This window comes from Propithecus coquereli, unplaced genomic scaffold (assembly GCF_000956105.1).
Source record: "Propithecus coquereli isolate 6110/MARCELLA unplaced genomic scaffold, Pcoq_1.0 Scaffold57, whole genome shotgun sequence".
Lineage (NCBI taxonomy): Eukaryota > Metazoa > Chordata > Mammalia > Primates > Indriidae > Propithecus > Propithecus coquereli.
In genome coordinates this window covers 5,648,741-5,676,623 of record NW_012151618.1, presented here as the reverse complement: position 1 = coordinate 5,676,623, position 27,883 = coordinate 5,648,741, and positions in this window count along the sequence as shown.

Genomic DNA, 27,883 nt, shown 5'->3' with positions numbered 1-27,883 from the left:
CTTTCTTTAAAAAATATATTAGACATGTTTATTTTATAGTCTATTCAATAATTTTATATCTGAACCTTTTGTGAGCCTGATTATGCAATTTTTTAAGGCTGAGACTTGTTCACAATAACTTACTTCTTCATGTCTATTATCTTTTATTATGGGCTTATATTCCTTGAAATTTTATTAGTGGGGTTTTTTTGAAGCCTAAATTGAAATTGAATTTCTTAAGAGATATTTGCTTCAGTTTCTACTAAATGCCTGGGGCACTACCAACCTACGACAGGTTTAAATAAAAATTTTTTCTTGTGTTTTTTGGGACCATTCAGATTCTGTAAATTCTGTCACCAAAGTCATTTGAGGCTGGGCTTGTAGTTTTGAATTATCAAGAATAACTTATTTTTGGCCTCCATTTATAGCCAAGACTGAACAGGCAATTTTCCTTACTGTCTTCCTTGGTGGGTAGATTGTTTTCTAGTTTACTCACTGAGACTATTGCTTTTTTGGGATTCCTTGCCTTATGCAAAATCTGATATGATAGCCTGTCTTCCTTGAGCCTAGGCTTTGTCTTTTGTCTGTCATGGTGAATGCCCTTTAAAACAAAGTTGTAGGCTACTGAAGATTGTAGCAAGAAGCTTGCTTCAGATCTTGTACCTCTGTGCATTCATGCTCCCCCCTTTCTGCTCTTTATTTTGGCTTCCGAGGATTTCTCTTGCATTCTTGATATATCTAACATTTTTCTAAAAATTTAACCAGTCCTTTAAAGGTGTTTTGCACTGGGCCTTTTTAAAAACATCTGAAAAGCTCAGGCTACAAAAGCAAATATAAATAGGACTACATCAAACTTAAAAGCTTCTGCGTAGCAAAGGAAACAATCAACCAAATGAAATGACAGCCTATGGATTGGGAAAAAATATCTGCAAACCATACATCTGATAAGGGGTTAATATCCAAAATTTATGAAGAACTCATACAACTTAATAGTAGAAAAATAAATAACATTATTAAAAATGGGCAACGGATTTGAATAGATATTTCTGCAAAAAAAGAGACATAAAAATGGCCAAATGGTATATGAAAAGGTGCTCAACATCATTAATCATCAGAGAAATGCAAATCAAAACCACTATGAGATACTACTTCACACCCATTAGGATGGCTATAATCAAAATGTCAAAAGATAACAAATGTTGGCAAGGCATGGGAAAAAAGAGAACCCTTGTACACTAATGGTGGGGTTGTGGATTGGTGCAGCTATTCTGGAAAAAAGTATGAAGGTTCCTAAAGAAATTAAAAATAGAACTATCATATGATCTAGCAATCCTCTTCTAGGCATATACACAAAGGAAATGAAATCATCATCTTGTAAAGGTAGCCACACTCCCATGTTCATTGCAGCATTATTCACAATAGCCAAGTTATGGAACCAACCTAAGTGTCCATCGATGGATGAATGGACAAAGAAACTGTGGGGTGTGTGTGTGTGTGTGTGTGTGTGTGTGTGTGTGGAGAGAGAGAGAGAAAGTGAGAAAGAGAGAGAGATGGAATATTATTCAGCACTAAAAAAGAATGAGATCTTGTCATTTGCCACAACGTGTATGAACCCAGAGAACATTATACGAAGTGAAATAACCTAGATATAGAAAGAAAAATATTGCATGATATCACTTATATGTGGAATCTTTTAAGAAGTCAAATATATAGAAATAGAGAATAAAACAGTGATTACCAGGACTCGGAGGAGACGGTGGGGAGGAAATGGGGAGATATAGGTCAGAGGATTTAAAGTGACAGATGTGTAGGATGAACAAATCTAAAGATCTAACGTACAACACACACACTATTGGTAATAAAACTGTACTGTATTTAGGATTTCTGCTCAATGAGATTTTACCTCCTCTTGCCACAAAAACAACAAAAAAAGGGTCACTATGTGAGATATGAATATGTTAATTTGCTCAACTATAGTAACCATATTACTATCTATATGTATCCTATAACATCATGTTGTATACCTTAAATATATACAATAAAATATATTAAATTTTTTTTTGCTGGCTAGTCTGCCAAGAACTATAATTGTGTATGTTCCTGAATAAGGATAACCCATACCATATTTAGTTTAATCTTTCCCCTACTCTTAAGTAGTCATGTTGTTTCAGTTTTTATATTTAAGAATAATAGTGGAATGAACATCTTTGCTTTTTTGTTTGTTAATTTATTAATATTTAGATTATTTCCTTGAGACAGTTTCTGAGAAGGATTTCTAGGTCAAAGGAAAAATGGCTATTGATTTGAAGGAAGTTTAGGAAGTAGAATCAACAAGATTTGGATGTAGGCAGTGAGGCAGAGGAAGGAATCTAGTATGAGACTTAAGTTTTTGGCTTAGGTAACTGGACAGAAGATGACATCATTAACTAAGATTGGGAATAGAGGTTAAGGCAGGTGTGTGCGTGGGGAACAATAACAAGTTTAGTTTGGACATGTTGCATCTGAAGTGTCATGTAGGTAGAGAGATTTTTAGTAGGCAGTTGGAAATACAGGGCAGAGACTCAGGAAAGGGTTTCAAGCTATAGATACAGATCTAGGATTCACAAAGTTGGGGTCCCCAGAACCCTGAGATTCCTCAGATGTATTTTCAGGAGTCTATGTGTTCACTAAATTGATTTTTATATTCATGCTTTCATTTCAACAATAATATGGATTACCTGGATGACTACCTTATGAGTGAATATTGCCAACTTACTCAGTGTCTGCTTTTATATTTATGTTTACAGTCTTGCTGGTGCCAAGTATCATAGAGCCAGGCTCAATCTGTAAATGATGCAATCAGGTCAAGTGAAGACAAAATGGTGTCACTATGTGCTTGCCCATGTGAATGAAGGTTTCACAGTAGTTTGAATAGAGAAAAGTGACAAGAGAACTGAATCATCGCATTGCACATAGCTCTATTAAATTAAAAAGAACCTGTGTTATTAGCATCCAGTCCCATATTCACATTGTTGGCAATTTAGTTTCAAGAAAATAACATAGCTATCCACATAAATTCATGCTTATTTCATTTTATGAATATTTTAGATTTTTTAGTTTTATTTGCATTCATTTTATAAAGTTTTTAGTTGAGTAATTTTATAAGAACTATGAAATCAAGGAATTTACATTTAGTTTTATATTAAAGTAAATAATAGTACAATAAAGGTAATTTCAGTCAACATCAAAAACGTAGGAGTGATATTTTCCTTTAAATGGCATTTGTACATTATACAAATTTTTTCGTGAGGAATGAGGCATGGTTTTAAATGGGACTTGTCATTTGCAGTGGAGAATAAGAAGGAAAACATGTCAAGAACAGAATCGTGAAAAGCATCGGTAATTAAGGAATGAAAGAAGAGAGAGAGAGAAAAATTTAGAAGTAAATCCAATGGTAAAAGAACAAGGAACCCAACAGAGAAGAGAGTTCTCAAAAGAAAGAATTGAAACACGTCCTTAAAAGATGTAGATGTTGCTTGATGACTTGGGATATAGAAATTTAAAAAAAAAAAGGTACAGATGGCCTTTGCCCAAACATTTTTGGTTTAATAGTAGTGTCAAAAGTTAGATTTTTGGAGTTGAAGGAGTGAATGGGACATGAGAATGTGGAAACTTTCTTAAGTTTGGTGATGATGAAAAGAAAAGAAAGAATGTTCTGGAATGAGACATAATGTCACCATAAAGTCAGATGTTTGGACATGTTTGTGTGTTGAATAGAAGGAGCTGATGGAGAGAAAAGCCCTGTATGGGTGAGAGAATAAGGTTTACCATTCACAGAACGAAGCTTCAGAGGCAATGGGACTCAGTGTGACATGGATAACAAACGGCAGGATTACCTTTGAAGAGTAAGGACATTCTTCCTTTGAGATGAGAAATGAGGAAGTTTAAAAGTGGAAACTGGAGTTCATGCTTATTGGCTTTCAATTTTCTGTGAAGTAAGGGCCAGAGTGATGGGGAGGTGGTATTATAAGGCCCATGAAAACAGAAGATTTGTAATAGCTATTATGGGAAATGGGCGGGGCCCTTCCCATGCTGAAATCTGGGTTCTAGTCCTGACGGTGCCACTGACTAGCTCTGTGCATTGGGCAAGCAACTTAGCTTGTTTGAATATTTGTAGAATGAGGAATTTGAATTCGATACTTTCTGAAGTGCTTTCTAGTCTCCAAATAATTTAACTTAGCATTCAGACACTAAATCCTTTATAACAAATAACATAATAAATGCTCTATTTTTCCATTATAAGAGTTACTTCTGGAACAGAAAACATAGGCCATTTTAGGTTACACTTAATCTGAAAGTCCATATGGAAAATTTAAAATCCAGCCAGAATAGAAAGGGAAAAGAAATGGAAGATTTATTTTTTCTCCTCATTTGTGAAATATACCAATCACCAAAACCAAACAACACTATAGTTCCACTAGAGGAACTAAGGTAAGAAAAATGGTGAAAGAAATTGTTGTCCGTGTCTTTTTGGCCTCTGGCTCCTGAGAATTTCTAAGTGAATTCTAGCTATGGGTTAAGTTATTACAAAAGTCCAATGAGGGATTGAGGAAAATGAGACAGCCTTAAGGACTTTCTTGTAACAGCATCCACTCCAAAGACCCAGCTGCAGTGCCTCTTTAATGAAGGACTGGCTCTGAATAAACAGAGACTTAGTTAACAACGACCGAAAATGTAAAATTTAGTGGCTCCCCTCTCTGTGCTTTCAAACGTTTTCTTTATAATTAAACTTTTTAGAATTTAAATTTAATTTATAATTTGAAGTATAAATCAACCAAAGTAACTTTCTGAAGACCATATCTGGCCTCCCAAAGAGAATTAAGACTACACCGATTGACTATAGGATACCTAACTCTTTATCTTTCCCGTGAAAAATTCTTCACATAAAAAAGATCAAAGCAATAGTAAAGCATCTGCCTGAGATGCCAGAAAATACAGGACTATATGATTTACAGAACAGCTTAGCTTGGGACACTGGGAAGCTGCTTTAATGGAGCCATGTGCACCTGCTGGACCCCATGGTGTCTCACTCTTGGCTAACTGCATCTCCAAGGAGAAGGAGGAAGCCTCCAGTAGCAGGCAAAGTAGCAGCCTGCTAACTCTTGCACCATTTGTCTACTTACACTCCTGTTTTTCTAACGAGAATGTGAGCTCCTGGAGGGCAGGGAAATTGTCTAATTTATATTGTTATCCCTAGAGCCTATCACAGTAACCTACACGTAATAACTTACCAAAATGTGCTTATGGGATAAATGAATGAGGAAAATCTATGATTCAGTGCTCCAAATAATTAAATGAAACGTGTATAATAATTTCCAAACATTCTAAAGGTATGGGCAATAATAGTTCTTTTCAGTTATGCTAACACAGAAGGAAATGGCATCTGGCATCTTTCAAAATTAAGGATATATATATATATATATATTCCTGAATACATCCATGAGCATATGTTGTTTTGATTATTTCCACACATCTCTTGCCAGGCAAACTTTTCTAAAACACCATCTTTATTTTATTATTCCCCTGATTAAGGATCTATGATGGTTTCTAGAAGCATGATGTATTGGTTTGGAGCCTAAGGACAAGCTAATAAAAAGCAGAGTTTTCAATTAATTTCAAGATTTCATCAGCACTGTATAATGGAAATTATATAGAATTATATTATGTGGGCATAACTATTAATCAATTCTTATTTGAATGCTAGGGACAGAAGTTCAACTCAATCTAGTTTAAGCAAAAAAAAAAAAAGAAGAAGAAAAAGAAATTCTTTGAATAACTGGAAAGTCCAGGAGATTGCATCTGGCTGTAGGCATAGCTGGTTCCAAAGGCTCAAAAAATGTTGCCAGGACTTTGTTTCTCTCTACCTTTCTCAGGTTCATTTATTTCTTCTTCTTTTTATTTTTTTGTTTGAGCCACAACACCCAGCTGAACTCAAGCAATCTTCTCCACCTTGGCCTCCCAGAGTGCTAGGATTACAGGTGTGAGCCACCGTGCCCACTTGTTTCTTCTGGACCTTGGTCTTCACTTAGGATTCCTCCTTTACAAAGGCAAGATGGCCTCCTGATGCCTCAGGCTCATATCCTTCAAGTTTAGCAATCTCCAAAGTAGAGCAAATCTTCCCAATTAACTCCAGAGGGAAAGTTCTGGGGAGAACTCTGCTTGGCCTCAACTATGTCATGCACCCATTCCACAATCAATTACTGTAGTGGAGAGAATGGAATATTTTGATTGGCTAAATCTGGACTGGACATGCCAGCCTTTGGCCCCAGGAAGGTAGAGTCATTCTAATAATTATTTCCTTTCAGGTAGTGCAGTTCTGCAAAAGAAATGTGTGGCTGCTACTGGAAGGGAAATGAATGGACAGAAGTATTATAGCTTACAGGTCCATGACACCAGGGCTGAGATGTAGCCTGCATGTGCACGCCCGATGAACCAGCTGGCATCCATCCAGAATGTTCAGGGGTCCGTTCTGATGGCTGGTGTACATGCTGTATCATTGTTGACTGTTTGGAATATCATTCCTGCATGACAGTATCTCACTACTTATGAGTTAAAAATAACATATGAAATACAATATGAGCACTGTCAAATACATAAAAAGGACATTTATCTTTATGGAACAAAAATTACCCTTTGCAACTTAAAACAATTATTTTGGTAGGGTATTTTTCAGAGCCTGATCAGATTTGGAGCAGGGAAAGAAAATTGGTGAAACCAAGTACCCTTTGTTTCTCATTAAGAAAAAATAAATAACATGAATATATAGTCCTTCATGAAGTATTTATATCATATTATCACTTTCTCCAATACATAAAAGTGGTTTGACTTTCTGATAATCAGACCAAATACTTCTGTCAGTAGTGAGCTTTGGGAAACCAGCACCAAAGCAAAGCTAAGTCCCAAGTCCCTAAGATGCCCTTCAAAAGCAGTCATCCATTTAATTTGATTTATTAAACAAACTTAGCAGTTGGGATGCCCACACAGTGAGAAAGGCTGCTTAGAGATGGAATTTTGGCTTTAATTGGAATCTTCTGTCATCTATTAGACAACCATAAGCTTCCAATTATATACACCATCTTCATTTCAAATATAGATTTATAAAACCTTATACATTTTTATTCTTAGCAACAGATTTAGGAATAAAAACAAGCTCTTGTCATCAACAAATATGAAGGTTTTTCTTCTTTCTTTCTTCCCTTTTATAGCCACACTCCAAAAATTATTGATAATTGATCAAACACCCACTGTGTATCTCATGCTGTGTTAGCCACTTGGAGCTATTTTTAAAAATTGGAAAAATGCTTCCTGTCCTTGAAGAATTTAGGTAATATGTCTCAGGAGAAAAAAATTAACATACCTGGAACAATCAGGTAACAATTAAATGGTTGCTTTGCTGTCTCCACTAATGTTGCAGTGGCTTCTTCTCCATTTCAGTCTGTCGAAATTTTACCCATTCTTCAAGATCTGTCTCCAGAACTTTCCTTCCTGTAGGTAGCTTCACTTGATTCACTGAATGTAGGGTGGAGTGCACATTCCTGTGAACCACCCACCCAAACACTTGATTCAAATTATCCCACCTAAAATGTCTTCAGTAGATCTTTATCATCTACAGGCTGCAGTCCAGCCCCTGTAGCCTGGTGAGGAGCCCCTGGACACTTCTCTTGCCTTCCCCCAACCTGCTCTTCTATCTGCACATTATTTTGAAGGCAACCTGAGTCCTAATACCAAGACCAAAACTAATTTGGTAGAAAATCTGGTGCCCAAACCAAGGTTACTAGTAAATGCTGCGAATTCCCACATCCAGTCTTCTCTGCCTGGAATATCCCTTTCCGTCCCTTTGCTCCAGTTTAGCCCATGACGAACTCCTACTCACCCATTCCCTGACTTCAGAGCTTACTGTCTCAGTGGGGTCTCCTCCCTTTCCATCCACTAGACTCTACTATCTCTGTACTTCCTGCACCTGTTTTTATGATTGTGGATGGTGATGATTTATTTTCGTGCCTGCATTCCCCTTCTAGACTCTTTACATCTTGAGAGTAGCACCCCTGCCTTACTTATTCTGGAATCCTAAGTGCCTAGTAGAGTGCTTGGCACAGAGCAGTTCCTCCATAAAATGTTAGTGAAATGAACTCGGTTGCATTGAATTAAGTAGGAATGTAGAGAAGGCTTGACGTAACTGAAGATCCTAACGGAGCCCAGGATTTTATGTCAATGTTGGAAAGGGGGAAAAAGTCTGAAAGAAGGGAAAAATGACAGGGGCAATGCCCCAGAGGTGAGCATGAGACTAGCAAAAGCTGGGGAGTGTGAATGGATGCATCTGGCTGGAGCAAAGGCTCTAGGGTGGGGAATGTTGGGAAATAAGTTCAGAAAGGCCGGGCAGGGCCATGGAAGACTTGAACGTAAGCAGAGGAGGTGAAATGTGATGCAATATGTAATGCAATTCAAGAACAGAACAACTTAGAGATATCTGTGCGCAAAACGAGCCTTATCCCTTCTGTAATGCCTCTATTTTGGAACTTATCATTTTGTTACGGGTAGTACGTCACTGTCCCAGTGGGCCTTATGTCAACGGGCCTTGGTGTTTTGAAGCAGTGTGATGCATGGGAATCAGAAGCTCTGGAGTTGAATTTCTACTCTGGCCCTAATGTGTTACCTGATATGGTGAAATCATTTTTATGTCTCAGTGTTCTCATCTGTAAAATGAAGGAATGAAGGTGGATGACATGGTTCATAAGGTCCATTTGAGCTCTAGGACTCAACATATGGCAAGATAGTTAATTCTCAGCCAATTTATTAATCTACCCTGGTTGCTTGGTTTTATATGCTTGTGTGTTTACTGGTTTTTTGGTGTCAAAATTATTTTATACAACTGGTCTCTGACAGCCCCACAATCTGCTCTGCCGAGACCAGCCTCTGAGGCCTGAGTACCTTGTAATACCTGGAAAGCTCTCCCCAACCCTCCACCACTCCTTAAAAACCCAGCTCCAGCCAACATCTTTCTTGAAGCTTTTCCTAACCTCCCCATGACTCTCTGATATGTACCCCTGGCTTTTAGAGTTTAAAGGTATTTTGTCTTGAGTTATTCTCTATTTGTTTCATACTGACTTTTCTCTCTCCAATTAGTTCGTAAACTTCTTAAAATAACTGTTAAGTGCAATATTTGTGAATCTGCCCCACCCCACCCCACCTGGCACAAAGCCAGACACAAAATAAACACCTAAGAAGGCTTTTGAATATTGAACTGAATGATGTGCAAGGAGTATCACTCAAAAGAGAAAAACCAAACCATCAAAAAGACATCTATAGGGACTGGAATTGAAATAATGGTGGCATATCAATGATTTTGTAGATGGTTTTTCGTACCCAGCAAAAGACTGTTTTAGGACAGGGTGATCTGTGAAGCTGCTGATCTGTAGGCTTGTCTTGAATTAAAGAGTGGGTGGTATCAGGGCCTAGAGATATTCCAGCCAACTCAAAGAAAAGAGAAACAGAGAACTGTTTACTGGGTGACTTTGCTGCTGGACACGTCCCAACTGCAGCTTGGGAACATTGGGCAGAGTTACCACCCTGCTGCCACAACCTCTGCCAACTTGGATAAGAAGCAGTGAAGTTGACCTGTCTTTTGGCTCTGGAACAAGGCGACGGAGCGCACCAGCAGGCATGGGAAGGAAGAAGTTGTGAAATGAAAGACACGAAAAAGAGATGACTGGGATCCTCTTTCCTCTTTCTCCCCACTACCCTGAGTTTCTCTCCTGCCTCCTTGACACCTGTAAAGTGGTATCAAACAGAACTTTACACCTCACACCAAACAGGGGATGGGGCCCTGGGGGTCTGGCTTGGGATAACGAAAAGGCAGTGAGAATAGAGAGGCACTGTTTTGTCCCCCAAAGTGGTCCTAGGTTTGAAAAAGTTTGAAATCACTGCTCTAGGAAGGTAATTAGCTTTTAAACAACGTAACATTTTAAAAACTCAATGCGAAACCTAAGAGGAAAGGTCTCTGTTTAAAGTAGTTGAGTTCTAGATCTGGCAATGTCGGGGCTCTCTTGATTGTAAATTAGATCATGGAAATAAAACGTCTCAGGTTAGGAGCTCCAAATCCTGCCTCTGCTCTCAGATTGCCTCAGGCTGTCTCTGGTAGGAAAGTCTAGAAACATGGATTCATTGTACCCCCTCCCCCTTTTTATGATATGCCCCAAAGCTGTTAGTGTTTATCGCTGAAGAACTCTGCATTGCGTTGATTTGTCTTACTGTGTGGGGAAAGTGTAGGAATAATTCCCATGTGTCATCAACCATTTAGTCAGCACTCAGTTCCTCAGCAGAGGAAATGGCAAGATTTATTAGGGAAAGTATCCGTCATCCCATATAAATAGATGCACAGTTAAAGCAGATGCAGCAGGCAGGGTGTGTGTTTCTGTGTGACTGATCATGAGGAACTTATTATCAAGAACTCTTTAGAAAAATCAGTCATTTGGGAAGATGGCAAACATAACAGTACACATATTTTATGCGAAATATTCCTCAAAATAGTAATTTTGGCTTTAAGTGCATTGTTGGGATAGGAATTGCTTTAATTAAAAATGTTTTTTTGCTTTGATTTTTTACTATTGAGATAATATATACAAGTGATAAAAGCAGCCTAGTAATAGAGAAAGAACACAAAGTAGGTCTTTTCCCATTGCTGACCAGTCTGCACTTTCCCCCTGCCTCACAGGCCATCCCTGTTGCCAATTATTAATAATTTCGTATCATTCAGAAATCTCCACTACAAACGAGCTGACCCTCCTCTTCAGGGTTACACACATAGTAGTTGACACCCCACACTTCCACAGCTTCCTTTTTTCCTTAACAATTCTGGAAATCATTTCTTATTAGTCTGCACATATGATCCGGGCTCATTGTTTTTAACAGATTTAACCAATACTGATATGTTGCCATAATAGCTTTAGAGTTCTTTGCTAGTTTTGTTTTGTTTTAACATTACAGATACATTTTAATCATACCGCCCACTGCCCAATTCCATTGCTCTCTGTCTAAATGTAATCACGATCGTGAAATTGGCATGTGCTCTTCCTTCCTAGTTTTTATATATTCAGTAATATGTATTTGGTATTTCATTGGTTGACTCTGGTACCATTTATTTATCCATAATTGTATTTTTCAAAGTTTAGATTGTTTCCAGTTTTTTACTGTTAAAAACAGTTGCTACAGTAAACACTCTATTTCACGTTTAAGAATTTTTTAAGAATATATACCCACAAGTAGAATTGCTAGGTCATAGGGTATGTGCATACCAACATTGTTTGATATTGCAACATTTTTCTTCAAAGTGATTTTTAACAATATACATCCACACCAGCCATGTTTAAAAGTTGCTTTTTAATTGTTTATTTTTTTGACACATTCTTACCAACACTTGGGCTTCTCAAACTTCCAAATGTTGCCAGTCTGATGGATGTGAAATAGTACCTCATTGTGGTTTTAATTTGCATTCATTGCTGATGGTGAGTGTCTTTTCTAATGGTTTTTAGCTATTTAGTTTCTCTCCTACAATTAACTATTGATACTGTTCTCAATTTTTCTACTGCATTATATGTTTTTCCTTATTGATTTATGGGATCTTTTAATATTCTAGATACTAATACCTAGTAACATGTATTATAATTGACTTCTCCAGTGGCTTGCATTTTCACTGTTTCTGATGTCATCTTATGGAATTTTTATATTTTAATGTATTTAAATTATCACTGTTATCGCTGTTTATGTTTTTGGTATTTTAAGAAAGCTTAAGAAATGTAATGAAGACATTCTTCTATATTTTCTTTTTTTTAAAATTTTTAAGACTCTCCCCCATACATTTAAGGTTTTTAATCCATGTGGTATGTATTTTTGTTATGGCATATAGTGGGAACCTAAATTCTTTTTCTTAGTACACAGCCAGTTGTCTTAGCTCCATTTATCTAACGTTCACTCCCTGCTGATATGTAAGCCACTTTTGTCCCATATCAAGTTTCCATATACGTATATGTCAGTATCTATGCCCTTTATTCTGTTCCTTTAGCTTATTTTTGTATTCTTGTCCCCAAAACCACACTGTTTAACCAACTATAGCCTCATAATTAGCCTAGTAGAGCAAATCCCATTCCTTAGTTTTCTTTTTCAAAAATTCCTTTGCTAATTTTATTTCTTTAATTGTCTATACAAAATTTTGGGTCAGATTATTAAATTCTGTGAAAAGCCTTTGTTGGGATTCTGATTGGAATTACAATGATTCATAGATTCATTATAAATTCGTGGGGTGAGTTGCTAGATTGACACAATTATATCTTTCCATCCCTTAGTGTCTCATCATTTATCCCGTGCATCTTTTATGTAGTGTTTTGCAATTGTGCCTAAATAGGTCTTGTCTTGCATATATTTCTGCCTAGGGATACAAGAGCTGTGGGATACTTTCTGGAAAGCCCTTGTATATTGTAAATGGGAGATCATATATTAACATATATATACACACACATGCACAATTATATATATTATATATGTATATACACACTTTTTTTCCTCTCATACTCTGAACATGTATCCAGAATGCTGAATTTTCTTATTTGTTTGAAATTTTTGCCTGCACATTCTCCTATATTTTCTATGTAAGTTATCAGAGTCTACAAATAAGGACAATTTTCTTTCCTTCTTTCCAATTCTTATTCTTTTAAAAAGTATTGCACTAGCTGGACTTTTAATACAATATTTAAGAGAAACTGTGATAACAGGTACCGTTGTCTTGGTCCTGACTCTAAAGAACGTGCTTCTAGTGTTCTATCACTAAGTGTCATGTTTCTGTAGATTTTTGGTAGCTGCATGTGGAAAAGATTGCTGGTTCTCGGCTTCCACATTGGTTCTCCATTTTTTTCCTCACAGAATCTCTCTGTTTTATTTGGGACATGGCTGTCAAGAAAAATGCCTGCATTTCCCAGCCACCTTCAACTAGGTAAGAACACATGATTTACTTAGTTCTTGTCATTGGGATGTGAGTAGAAGTCATAAATGCAAATGCCAGTAGTACTGCTAAAGTGGAAGCATAACCACTTCCCGCCTTTCTCCTTCCTGCCACCTGGAACGCAGATGTAATGACTGGAACTGGAACAATCACATTGTGCTTGAAGTGATCTTAACACTAAAGATATAAAACAACAAAATGATGAAAAAGAACTTAGCTCTGGACCACCTAATCAGTCTTTTTCTTGGGAGAGAAATAAACTTCTAGTTTGGAGTTTTCTGCCACTTACAACTAAACGCAACTCTATAACACTCTTTATCAGGGTAATGAGGTCATAGTCCCTTCCTAGTGTGCCAACAGTTTTTCTTTTTTTTCGTTAAATGCTTTTATGTAAATTTCTCATCTGTATTGATGAAGTGAATTACACTGATAGATTTTTAATATTCAACCATGCTTAGTAGTATGTTTTTAAAGGTTGTAGATGTATAATGGTTTTATTCCTTACTTTCCCTGAGGTTTTAATATGAAAAATTTCGAACATACAGAAAAGCTGATCTATACAGTGAACACCCATATATACCTACCAACCAGATTCTACAATTAATATTTTATTATATTTACTTTGTGCCTTATCTATTATGATGTATTTTTAATGTATTGATGAATTCAGTTAGCTGATATTTTAAAATATTTGAGTACATGTGTTTAAAAGTAAGAATAACCAATTATTTTCTTTTCTCATAATGTCTTAGTCCAGTTTGGGTATCAAAAATTACTTATCCTATAAAATCAAAAATAGAGCTCTGCTATTTTTGTCTTCATTGAATGAAAAAGTCTGTCCAGTATCGGAAATAGACTTTGAAGATTTGGTAAAACTCATCTCTTTGGCTAAGTACTGGCATGGTACTTAGTGAGTAAAATTTTTTAAAACTACAGATTCAATTACTCTAAAGGGTATAAATAAATAGGATGACATTTATTTTTCAAGTCAGTTTTAGTGGTTTATATATTTCTAGAAAACTGTCTATTTCACTGAAATGGTCAAATGTATTAGTATAATGATGTTCATTGTATTCTCTTACGCTTTTAAAAATCTTGACTCTGTTTATAGTCACGTCCTCTCCCCCCATTTTTTCTCTTATTCTCTTAATCAATCTTGCTGGGTTTGTCTATTTTATTAGTCTTCTAAAAGAGCTAGCTTTTGAATCCTTATTGATTTTCCCCATTTCATCTATTTCTCTCATTATTATTTCTTTATTTCTACTGTCTCTGTTCTGATTTTTTTTTTTTTTACCTTTGGGGTACATGCTTCCTTCTTTTCTATTATATGCACTTAAAGCTCTAAATTTCCTTCTAAATACTGCTTAAACTGCATGACACACATTTTGTTACTAGCAGTTTTTATTGTCTGAGCAATGGTATACATTTGGTAAATTCCATTCATTTTTCTCCCTTAATAATTATTTAGAAGTTTCTAAAGTAAATGGAGGCAGTGTAACTATTATGTTGATTTTTAATTTTATTGCACTGTTGTCAGAGAACATGTTTGATGTGATTTGGGGTCATTGGTATTTGTTTGAAATTTATTTTTTGACATATTATGGTCAGTTTTTGTAAATGTTTCATGTGTACTAGAAAGAATGTGTTTTCTGTAATTTTGGGTGTAGGATTACTTATGTTGTTTACATCTTCTACAACTATGATCATAGATTTATTATTTCTCTTTATAATTTTGACAATGTAGTATATATACACAGATACAAATTGAGGTTTCAAATTACTATTGAATGTGAATTATACTTTTTATCCTTTTATCATTAAGAAATGACCTTCTTTACCCCTTAAATTTTTTGCCTTAAAGGTTTAAAAATTGATGCAAAAATTGTTATATATTTAATTAAAAAATATTTTTCTAGTACATTTTATCCCTCTTTTTAACACATGCATGACCTCTCTGTGTCATCATGTTTTAGGTGTGTCTCTTATAAGCAATACATGGCTGAATTTTTCAAAGTTCTGAGAATTTAATAGGCAAGTTCAATATATTAATATTTATGTATATTTTCATTATTGATATATGATTTGATATTTTTTCATCATTGATATATGTTGTGTTTTCTATTTGCCATTCTTCAACTTTGATTCTTTTTTCTTCTTCTCTACTTTCTATTAAGCTAATCTAGTTTTTTTGTTTATTCTCCCCTTTTCTCTCTACTGGAAGTTAGAAGTTAGGATTAAAATTAAAAAGATCCCTATGAGAAATTAAAACCCCAGCTTCTACACCACTTTCCCAAATTGGAGGATTGGACTTTTCTACTCCTCTTTTCATGGCAGGGGTAGCTCTTCAAAGGTTGTCCTCCAACGGTATCTCTTGGGCCCCAAAATCTGTGTCTCTGGGAGCTCAGGAATTCCCTTATGCAGAGAAGGTGGCCAGGGGCCTCAACCAGGCGTCAATATGAGAGACAACTGAAGGAAACCCTGAACAAAAACCATTCAGATCATCAACTGAATCAGGGGTCAACTCAGACTGAACCCACTGTGGCTTTGTTTTCTCTCTTTGTCCTAAAACCTTTTTTCTTGTTTTTGCATGCAGCTACTTACTTAAAAAAATTTTTTTTATTGCATTTTGCCAGCATTTCTGTGTGTAGGTACCAATCTGCTACACTCTAAAAAGCTGTGGGAGTTAATTTACTTATCTTACAGAATGTTTACAAGTTCCCAAGTCTCACCTTCCACCTCAGATCTTTTTGTTTTTGTCTGGTTTCCTCTGTTTCTGTTTAGTTGACTAACAAGTAGATTTTTTTTTCTCTGCCTTGCTCCTCTGCACTGATGATTCATTTTGAAGTTCTGAGTGGCTATTGTTCTGTCCTTCTCTCAAATCCTTTTGTCTCTTAGATTGAGGCAGGGGAAGACACAGGCTCCTGACACTATGCTCCGCTCACGTCCAGAGTCCTGGTAAGAAATCTGGCCATAGTTCTCTGTGCTGAAGTTCATGGGTGTATTGCCTTTTCCCTGTCCTCCAGCAGTTTCTAAAATGATGGTCTTCACAGGTCTCAGCCTTCCTAGCTGGACACACCCCTGGCTATGATGGAAACATACCCAGCTGGAAGCAGCTGACGTGCTCAGAGCTTCCAGCAATGGGCTTTCCAATACAACAAGTTGGGGCCCTTATTTCCTGTCACTTCTTTTTGGCTGGGTGGCTCCCTTTAGCCACAGGCATTCCCTGGGCAGCTGTCAGTTAACATCTGAGCTTGGCCAGCACTAGTGCAGCTGTGGGCTCTGGCATTGCTGCTCATGAGTAAATTCCCCAGTGAGCCCACAGAGCTGCCTTGATTTCTCTTTTGGGTGTGATTATCTTTGAAAAAGGCAAGTGTGATAGGTGTGAGACCTATTTAGTCACATTGGGCCCCACACTAAGCAGACCCTGTATTTGGATTAATGCTCTGCTGTTACTGTCTTGAGATTTTAAATAATTCATGAATAAAATTTTGATTTTGTACTGGGCTGCCTTAATTACATGGCTTCTCCTTAAGAGAAACAGAGAACATCACTGGTACTTGGGGAAATGGGTGGGGTTTATTGACCAACGCAGCTTCCTGGGAGTCCAGAGTAACAACCATTAGGAGTAATTGTTTAAAAATACATTTTCAGATGTAGTGCCACATCCTGTAGAACTTATTCTTATGGGAAACTTCCCACCCATCTAAATGAAGCATCTTAATGCTTCAGGAAAGGGAGAAGGATAGGTACCCTCTAGAATAGCTATCCAATGTAACTTTCTGACGTGACATTAATGTTGTATATCTTTGCCATTCAATATAGTGGCTACTAGCCACATGTGCCTACTGAAAACTTGAATTGTGATTAGTATGACTAAGGACCTGAATTTTTAAATTTAAAGTTATAAAATTTAAAGTTAAATAGTCATATGGTGGCTAGTGCTACCATGTTGGACAATGCAGCTCTAGAACAACAAAGAATTTTTTTCTTTTTTTTTTTTTTTTTTTTGAGACAGTCTTGCTCTGTCACCCTGGCTAGAGTGCAGTGGCATCATCACAGCTCACTGCAACCTCAAACTCCTGGGCTCAAGTGATCCTTACTGCCTCAGCCTCCCAAGTAACTGGGACTACAAGCATGTGGTGCCATGCCCAGCTAAGTTTTCTATTTTTTGTATAGACATGGTCTTGCTATGTTGACCAGGCTGGTCTCAAACTCCTGAGGTCAAGTGATCCTCCCACCTCAGCCTCCCAGAGTGCTAGGATTATAGGCGTGAGCCACTGTGCCTGGCCAACAAAGTAACTTTTGACTTTTGTGCTTTGATTATATTTTGTATTGATTCCACAGCAAGGCTTAGTTAGGATTTGTCCAGAAAGGATTTTCTAAATTCAGATTTAAGGCATGTCAAGGACTCAAATCATAGTGGTTTGTTTCTTAAGGGTACACAAGATATCCTTTCCACCTATGAAACCTAGGTCATGAAGTTTGTTGTGCTAGCTTACCAGGGAGGTAGTACATGGATGAATGAATTGCCTAAAGACTTCCCCTTCCAGTTCCAAGGGATTATGGAAGAAGTAAGGAAGACAAAGAAGAGACAAGAAGGTCAGAGGCTGAGTCTTGGCGAGGAGTGACGGTGAGGAAGTGGTAGTGGGAGGAGGGTTGATAGATGAGCTTGAGCCATCACTCTTTGGCCCACATGGCATGGGTGTTGTACAGGTGATCCAGCACGTCCCCTGTGTTCTGATGAGACACAGAGGTTTTGAGAGCACAGGAGTACACCAGAGGGCTCTGGTCAAAACAAAGAGGTAGCCAAGTAGGAACTTAGAGATGACCAAAACCATAAACACCAGAGATAATTACTTCACCTCAAAAAACCAAGCCAGCCAAACCACACTGCGGTGGTCACCAGTCCAGTAAACAGAAAATCTAGCCACTTCAGCATTGGCCGGTGAGGATCCACATAACACCTCTGCTGCATGGGTCATTTAAACTCTCACAGACCCCACCACACAGACACAGAGACACAAGCCTGAGCAGAACAAGGAGATGGAGGGAAAATGTAAAGATTTAATATTTTACCTAAAGAAACTAAAGAGAATTTACATCAAGGAGTCATCTGAATTATTGAACTGAACTAAATTTAACTGAATGGGATAAGTTTAGTGTTCATTTTCTCATTTCCACGTGGATGAGCAGATCAGTTATGGAGAAATAAAGAAGCTGCATTTTCCTTGCACGTCTGAGTACAGAGCGAATGAATTTGTGACCCTACTACAAATATGCGTGGCTTCCTGCCAAGGCAGTTATGGACAGTAATTCTGTTCACAGGTCTTTGGCAGGGGTGGAGTACGTGGGGAAAGGGAGAGGGTCCTGACCTGATATATTGAGTCTTGGAGCCAGCTACACCAGCATCATGACAGAATTGGCCACTTAACCTATAGATGCCCTCTCCTTAAAGACACTAGCAACCTCACATGGGAAGGACTGGAAGGGACTTTTTTTCTTGACACCTACCTGGACATGAGGTTGTAGATACCCCAGGCTATTGGTCTAAGAGCTTCGAGATCAGTGAGAGAGAGGGCAATCTGGCAGATTGTGGTGTCATCTTGCCTGTGTGGTGCATCTTCTCATGTGGGATCAAGGAGACAAGGTCTGCTTGGATGAAATTCTAACATCCTTATCTGAATCTAACATCCCATCAGTCCTTTGTCCACACAGTCCTCTGTGGGCTATACCACCACCTGCAGGCTAACCTTAAAAAGTACAGGTCCAAGAAAATGGAGGAATTACTGGATTACATTCCAAGATAGCTGCATTATGCTTCAAGTGTTCATAGCCCTGGAGTAAGAGCCCACATGATTTATCAAATATATTTATAAATTCCTAGACTTCATTAGACAGCTCCTTACACATTTCTTCTCTTGGGCTATTATAATAACAGATATTCTCAAAAGGGAAGGAGGCTTTTCTTGTTTCTGAGATGCAGATGCAGTCTTCTAATAAGACTTGCTTAATTCCTCCAACCTTCCCCCAACTTACCTGACTCAGTGCAGTCCACAAGAATGTCTCCAGCCATTGAGGTGGGAAACCTTAGACCGTGGGAGGACCCAGCCCTGATGACTCTACCCCTGGGTTTCCTTCTCTAGGAAATTGGCTTTTGGAAAACTTCACTTGCTCACCTTCCTTGGGACATAGAAGGAAAACAGGGACAATGTGTTGACCCAGAATCCAAGTGTCCAACTGAGTCAAATCCACCAAGAGGTCAAGTAAGAGAAGAACTGGACATTGTTCAGAGGATTTGGGGCTATGGAGCTCAGGGGTCGTCCTGAGTTGCTTCAGCGGAACTGTAGGGAAGAAAACATGATTGGAGAAGACTGAAAAGAGAATATGAAATGAGGAAGAGGAGACATCGAGTATTGACAATTTGCTTTAGAAATGGTGATGTAAAGAGGCCTGAGAAGCAGGAGGGGATAGTCAGAGGAGAGTATGGATTCCAGGGAAAACAGATTTATTTTAAGATAGGAGATATTACAGCATGTTCATATGCTCATGGGAGTGATTGAATAGTGAGAGGAAATATAGAGATAGATGCTAGAGAGAGAGGTTGATGAAAATAGCAAAGTCTTTGCATAGGTGAGAGGGGATCCAGGGCTTAAGTGGCAGAGTCTAAGAGGACATAGAGTCCAGGACAGCTTTTCCATCATAAAGGAAGGAAAGGCAAAAAATTAGTAAGTGTGATGACTGGAAATGTCATAGTTGTCTTTTGGCTTCTTCTACTTTCTTAGTAAAAGTAGAGATGAGGTCTGTTTTAGGTAGCTCCTGCTAGCCCAATTCACTGAGACCGTGTGCTGGACCCAGAACCCAATAATTTACCCTGACAGCTGAGTTAGAAGAGCCCACAACTCTTGTGGAAGCTTCTGGATTCCCGGAAGTGCGGCAGCCAGCTCTGGTACCTGCCCGTCAGAAAGGATGTCAGTGGTGGCTCACACCTGTAATCCTGGCAATTTGGGAGGCCAGGGCAGGAGGATCACTTGAGTTTGGCACCAGCCTGAGCATGAGCAAGACTCCATCTCTACAAAAGATAGAAAAAATTAGCAAGGTGTGCCAGTAGTCCCAGCTACTTGGGAGGCTGGGGCATGAGAATGGCTTGAGCCCAGCTAGAGAAACAAACACATGAAATCATGAAATGCCCCCACTCCAACTGAGATCCCATCTAAACAGGTTAAATCCATCTTTGCAGCCACCCAAACTGGACAACACCATCCAATGGCATGGGAAGTGGAAGAAGATCCAGGCCTGGTTAGGGCCTCTCCCCATAGCAGGCTAATACTGCTAGCACCTTATACAAAACTAAGAAAAATACCTTAAAATTTTAAGCTTCTACCTGTATACTCTGTTTCTAACTTGATTGTTTGCAGTTGCTTTTGTCCTCATATTTGGATGCTTGCTCTCTCTTCACAACCTTTTAGAAGAGATGGTTCTTCGGCATTGCCTGAGTGATTTTTAATTCAGCTTCTCCCTAGGATGCTTTCTCTTGAATCTCTACCTGTTAGCTTCAATGAACTTCAGACGTGTCCCAGGCTCCCAGCTACCACATCTCCTCCCAGCCTGCTTGGACCCCCACTTCCCAGGGAGGGAGCTCCTCACACAAATGGCAGAACATGTAAAATAGATTTTAAAAGAATAAAATAATGGGCCAGGTGCGGTGGCTCACACCAGTAATCTTAGCACTCTGGGAGGCTGAGGCAGGAGGATCACTTGAGGTCAGGAGTTTGAGACCAGCCTGGGCAATAGTGAGACCCATCTCTACAAAAAGTAGAAACATTAGCTGGGTGTGGTGATGAGCTCCTGTAGTCCCAGCTACTCGGAAGCTGAGGCAGGAGGATCCCTTGAGCCCAGGAGTTGGAGGTTGCAGTGAGCTATGATGACACCCCAGTGCACTCCAGCCTGGGGGACAGAGTGACACCCTGTCTCAAAAAAAAAAAAGGATAAAATAATGTAATCATAGGTGTTATTCAAAGCAGCAGCACCAGCATCCTTTCTGAGCAAGATTTTGCCATTCAACCTCCTTCATCCCTCTGTAGCCATTAAAAAAATGCCTTCTAAAGGAGTAACATATCTCTTGGGAAAAATGAACAAAAGTACAGATGAATTAGGGTTTTGAGGAGATGAGGGTAAAGGAGATTGCTTCACCATGGAAGACCCCCCCCCCACACACACACATTTTGGTTACTACACATAGTAACTACAGTTATTGTAGCTTACAGATGAATGAGTAGCAAATTTAAATGTCTTTTTTTAGCAAGAATTTTGTGGCAAAATAAACCATGTACATGTACAATTGTACACATTTTAATTTGGTAAATAAGCTTTCTTCAGTCATGTGGAGAGGTGTTTGGGCCTCATATTTGAATCAAAGTATCTTAAGTAAAGGTACTTCTAACTAAATAGAAGTCAGGGTGAATATTTATTCTCTCACATAATATGTGACTAAATCAATGGGCTGTTTTGTTTTTGTTTTTTAAAGAACCTTTATATAGAATGCCTGTGAGTCTAAATAATTTTGCAACTTCTTATTTGGAACCACCTTCAGAATAGTTTTATAAATAGGGTGACTGACCATCCAGATTTGTCCAGGACTGAAGGGTTTCCCAGCATGTGGGACTGTAGAACTGGGGCAGTCTTAGGCAAACTTTTCTGGTTTCCCTGGAATATGAGGGAGATTTCCAGTCCAAGAAGTGGAAAAGTTCCAGGCAAAAATGGATTGAGTTTGGTCACCATTTTTATAAACCACACAAGAATTGCCAGCTCATTGCTTTATAATCCCAACAGCATTACTCAATTTGATCCCTCCTTATTTTTAAGACTGGCCCTAAATGTCATTTGGCTGTTTCAAAGATCAAATTTATGCTGCCCCCTCACCCACCCCACACATAGCAACACTCAGAGTCGTCTGAATTTGAAAAGGAATTTTACAAACCTTTTCCTCCTCCTTCCCTCCCTCTCTTTCCTTCTTCCTTCCTTCCCTCCTTCCCTACCTTTCCATTTTTATCTTTTCATATCTGGGCCACTTTATGTAAAAGTACGTAGTCCTGGTGGTGGCCATGACAAAGACTCTTCTTTGCCAAACTTTAGTCAGGTTCCTCTGAACTCTCTTCTTGACCAGGCCTTTTCAACCTGCCTAGCCCAGTTTCAGCAAGAAACTTGCTAAGTCAGCTTACTGAAAATACCCTCCCTTGATATCTGATCAAATTCCTTATCCCAGACACTTGATATCAGATCACCCTCATCTGCTTTCAGCAAGAAAGTTATTAAGTTGGTTTAGCAAGAATCCCCCTACCCTTCATGTCTCCTCTTAGTAATTTTCCACCCAATAGCCCCCTCACTCTATTTGTTGGCTACAAATCCCCGCTTGTCCTTGTCGTATGGGGAACTGAGCCTGATCGCTGGCCCCTGCGCAGTGGCACCAGCCCCTACTGAAAAAATCTTGAATAAAGTCTTCCTCACCATCTTAACAGTGTCAGCATAATTTTTTTTGACACACGAGGGAAAAGGGTTTCTTAATCAGTAATTTATGCCACAAGAGACATTAGAATCAGCATCCCCTCTTTAAAGGTCACTTTGTCCTGTCTCCCACCCAGTTTTGGAATGCCTGAGACCTCAACTTGTAGCTCAGTACATTATCCCTTCCCCTCGCTTTTAGCTGCTTAACACATTTCATGGTAATCACTAATTCATCACATGGAACTGAATAAGAACCATTTAATATGATTATCTTCTCCATTAAAGCTGTCATCATAATTAGAGCTGCAGCAAACTGTTTGCCAGGAATTATAACTTCTGCCAAGAAAAACTTGGGTGTCATTTTAGAAAAATTCTTAGGTGGGGGAGGAGGAGATCAGGACCATCTGTGTGGAGATCCAAAGCTGAATAACGACAAGTAAAACCCCTTTCTCCTGCTATCTGCCAAACCCTGGCCAGCCCTCCCACTGGACCTTGCCAAGGACTTCAGAATATACCAGCTTTCAAGGTAGTCCAAGAAGCATCCCCTTTCAAGGGAAGAAAACCTTTGGAAAAGGCAGCAGCAAATAAAAATTAGGCCTTCGTGCATAAGGCTTTTTAAAAGTTGTTCCAAATGGTTTTGTTTGCCACCCCGCTGTTTCCAGGGCAACCACCTAAGCCAGGACAGAAGTAGAAGGAGACATGAGGCTAGAATGGGACCACCCACTGCAATTCTCATTTTATCCTGATGGCAAGAACCTTTCTATCGACTCAAAGTGTTCGTCAAGCCTCTCGCTGTGAATCACTGGAATCACATTTTGCCCTGATGGAAGTGTGTCATAGGCTGCTGCTCCCACATCCCCACATACCGAGGTGTTTTCTTAAATGGAACCAAATATCCCAGGGGAGTTTTCTCTGCACTACTAGCATTGCTTTGTCGCATATTTTTAGATTACACACTGTAAATTATAGTTTAAAAAAATACATTATGCTAATTTCCTCCTGTGTGTCTTTTGGTTATTTTTAGGAAAAGTGTCTTTGGAATTCAGCTTCTCAGGTAAATGTTTAAAATGAAGAGAATAATAAAACCAAGGCAGAGAGACGCTCAGGGCTCAGACTGCAGCCACATCACAGTCTGGCATTTTGGAATGAGCATAACTTGCGTCCAGCATGGATTTTACCTGCCAATAGTGGAATAAACCCTGGACTGGGCATTGTTAGAGTTGGATGCGCATTCTGGTTCTGCACCTTTTTGGATATGTGACTTTGGAGGAATTCGTTTCATTTTCCTAAGTCTTAATTCCTCATTTATGAAATGGGAATATTCAGCGAGATCTCTAGGAGAGATCTTGTGCAAGAGATTGAAAAGAGGGCAGAGTGTGGTTACTCCCTCCCTGTTCCCTGCCTGTGAGGTTGCCGTGACTGCATTTCTCAACCAAAGGTCATAGCTCCTGGAAGGGACCCTATCTCGCTGTCTCCAGGTTCCCATAATGGCTCCCTTCACTTACTGCTTCAGATCTAGGGGCACTGTACACCCCCTGTGGTTCTCTGTATCTTTAAAAGTTAGTGTTTATTGAACTCTTCCCAAATTGTCCAGTGTGAATGAACCATCTGTTTCCTGCCAGTACCCTGACTAACACACTCAGTTTCTTGAGTTGACATGTGTAGTAAGATTGCAAAGGCCATGGTGCTTATTGCTGAAATATATAAATTTACATTGAATACATACTTTTTAATCTTAATTGCAACTCTGAGAAAAGATGAGAATCTCTAAGTACTGCTGCTTGGTTATGTAGTACTTGATTTCTGTACATGCTTGTACTAGACAAGATGCAGAAGCAGATAATAGAAATCATTCTAGTAGTTTAAGAAAGAAAGGATTGGATGCAGGGAATCAAATGCTCCTTGTTACAAGGACTGGAGGAGTGGGCTGAGGCTGGATCTCTAGGAAGCCTTCCAGAACATCACCACAGAGCTGACCAATCTAGAGAACTATGCCTGCAACAATCAGGAAGCTGGGAATCAGGAAGCCATGTGCCACCCACCAGCTCTAAGATCATACTACTTTGTCACAAGTCAGGAATCAGAAAGCTGTGGCCTTAATTGTTGGCTCCAAACCATACTGTATCTGATTTGTACCATCAAAATGAAGGCCTTGGTGCTGCCTTCTTCCCTGCTTGACTCTGTTCTAAATTCAGTTTTCACAGAAGTTCATCTAATTGGTGGAGCCTAAATCATATTCCTGGTTGCAAGTGAGTCTGGGAAATGTCACTTTTAGCTTTTCTAGCCTCTACAGAATGGGAAGGCACACTAGAAGAAGAGTGGAATGAATTCTATGCAAGCTGGTCTACTCTATCTGCCACAAGATTATTTGTGAAAGCATGTTTCAAATGGCTTGAATTTTGTAAAAAACAAACAAACAAAAAACACACAGAAATTCAAATCTCCGCTCTAGGATTTATTAGCTGTGTGAACTTAGGCAGGATGAACTTAATATTACTGAACCTATTTTTTATTGGTACAATGGGAATAATAATGTCTACCTCACAGAATTATCATTCATTCATTGATTTATACATCTGTATAACAAATTTTTACTGATTGTTACATTAGTACTGGAAGTTTTAGTTGAAAGTGACATGGTACTGGTTGGTTAAGCCAAAAAGAAATTTATTAAAGGATATTTTGTAGGTCACAGTATTGCCAGGAGGGCTAAAGAGCCAGGCCCAAGGCTGAACTTCCAGGACACCACCTAAAGCAGGCGTCAGAACTAGCCTGAGGACACTGCTACTGCCTCCACCTCCTAGCACTCAGTGCTATATTTTGCACTGCCAGCAGGAACGAACTTTCTTGACACGGGTGCTACAGCCAGCTCTGTTACCAGGAACTCAGCAGTGCCACCTCTGAAGGCCAAATGGCAGTGGTGTCATTCTCACAGGCAAAAATGGATTCCACATGGCATTTCTTTCTCACATTGCTATCTTCTCAAAGGAAGTTTCACAAGGGTGTCTGGTGGTGCTGGGTCACATACTTGTGTCCAGCTGCATGGGTGGGGGTGGGGGGGTAGGAAAGCACGATTTCTAATACCTAATTTGGGGAGGAAGAAAACTCCCTAACCAAAGGGAGAGTGCCCACGAGGTGCGGGGCCACTATGCCTACTCCAAATGGCTAAGCAAAAAGGACATTTATTGGTTCTTGTTCTCTTTCTCATTCTTGTTCCCACTCCGCTTTCCTTTGCCCAAGCTTCATTCTCAGGAATTCTCTCCCTGAAATGGTGGCAGGCTGGTCCCTGAGAGCTGCAAACTTCCATTCTATCAGCCAAGTGGTCCCTGTGTAAAGAGCGTGTCTCTTTCCCCATAATTCCATCAAAAATCTGTGGCTGACTCTCTTGATCTGACTTGGATCACGTAAGCTTTTATAAATCATTCACCGAGCCAGGGGAATGGAATAAACTTACATACCAGGTTTGGATTACATGTCAACCAAGCTGGAGAGATATAGGTTCAGCCCTTCCAGAACTGTGTGGTGCAAGTACTAGGGAAGAAAGGTTTTGTAAAGGAAACTTGGGATGCTGGGAAGGAAAAAACAATCATTGTCCACTACAATATTCCTGTTTGATATCCATACACACACTCTCCTTCTCATACATACCATGTCATGATTGTTGCCACCCAAAATAGTGCAACTCTTCTACATACATCCCCAAACTCCCTCCTTCTTCAGGTTCTAGGCCAGTTACTGCTTCCAGCTCTCGGGCCTCTTGGCAACATGTGTTACTCTCAGGTTGGCCCAGAATAGCTCCATGTGTATTGAAAATTGTATGGATAAATGTTAAAATTAACCTAATATACAATACAGAAGGAGATCAGGATACCTTAATTAAAGAAAAAACAATATTAATAACAATAAAGAAATAGCTTAGAGTGGTCATTGACCAATAGCATTTATCACATCCTGCTTCCCAGGAATAAAAAGTACTCCATACCTGAGAGATGGAGTGAATACCTGGGGCAGCCAAAATAGCTGACTCTGTCTTTCCTCTGGGAGTAGAGCCAATGTCCAATAGCCACTGCGGTCACATCTGAAAAGGACAGTGGGTAGGATCACCTGTTAAGAGTTAAATTAATTTAGGACCCTACTTTCTATAAAGAGTTCAGGGACCTGTTGATTACCTTAGATTGGTCAATATTTTTCTAGGAATACGATTTCCTTAGAAACCTAGTAGACTCTCCATCCACATCCAACACTAGGATGTCTTCTCTCATAGCAACAGGCCTTAGAGTATTGCCTTCCTCTCCAGCTCTCAGGCATAAAGCCCTCATTTTATACAGTTCCTGGAGGCAATGACAAGCAGTAGCTTGAGCTGGAAAAGACAAAACCAATCTGGGCTCCAGCATCTCATATATTTTAGTGGTTGGTCTCTAAAGCTGAGACTAAGTGAAGCCTTTAGCAGGCAAGGAAGGCCCTGAAGTAGGTGCTGAGTAGAGCTTCTCCAGGGTCCCTTGTTATCTCGTCCTAAGTTTCTAGAATCTTGGACATTGCTTCCACTAACTTTATCTTGGTGGAGAGAATTCAGCTCAAGATTATCTGAGTACTTACTCTCTTTGATCACAGGCCACAGTTAAAAAGAGCTTCCCTTAGCAATTTCTGTTCTCCTCACTCCCTGCTTTCTGATGAGCCAGTTGTCTTTTACTTGTAGTAACTTATGTTAGGCTGAAGAAAAGTATCCAACCTGATCTAATCAGCTGATGTTTTTCTACTGACTCTCCTCAATCTCTAGCTGGGTAGATATCCTATCTGACTCTCCAGAAAATAGGAAATATACCTAATGAACTGGATGATCGAGCTAAGGAGATTTACTGGAAGAATGTTGAAGGTGCCCCTTGGCTTCTTCTTGTTGTTTATAGTAAAAGGTGAGAAGAAAGAAATAAGATGAATACAGAACTGAATATGAAAATAAAACTATCTTTTCTGGGCTCTCTAAGATTGTGAATTAAGAAAAAATTTTACAGGAAAGAACTATAAGATCTATTGATATGATCTCAGAAAAATCTAAAGTTGTTCCTCAGAGAACAATTCAGTCAGATAAATGTTCCTCTAAGGATCTTAAGGGCATGTCTCACAGATCATCTTCATCAAAAAGGGCTTCTAAGGGCCAGGCGGGTGGCTCACGCCTGTAATCCTAGCCCTCTGGGAGACCCAGGTGGGTGGATTGTTTGAGCTCAGGAGTTCGAGACCAGCCTGAGCAAGAGCGAGACCCCATCTCTACTATAAATAGAAAGAAATTAGCCAAACAATTAAAAATAGAAAAAATTAGCTGGGCATGGTGGTGCATGCCTGTAGTCCCAGCTACCCGGGAGGCTGAGGCAGGAGGAT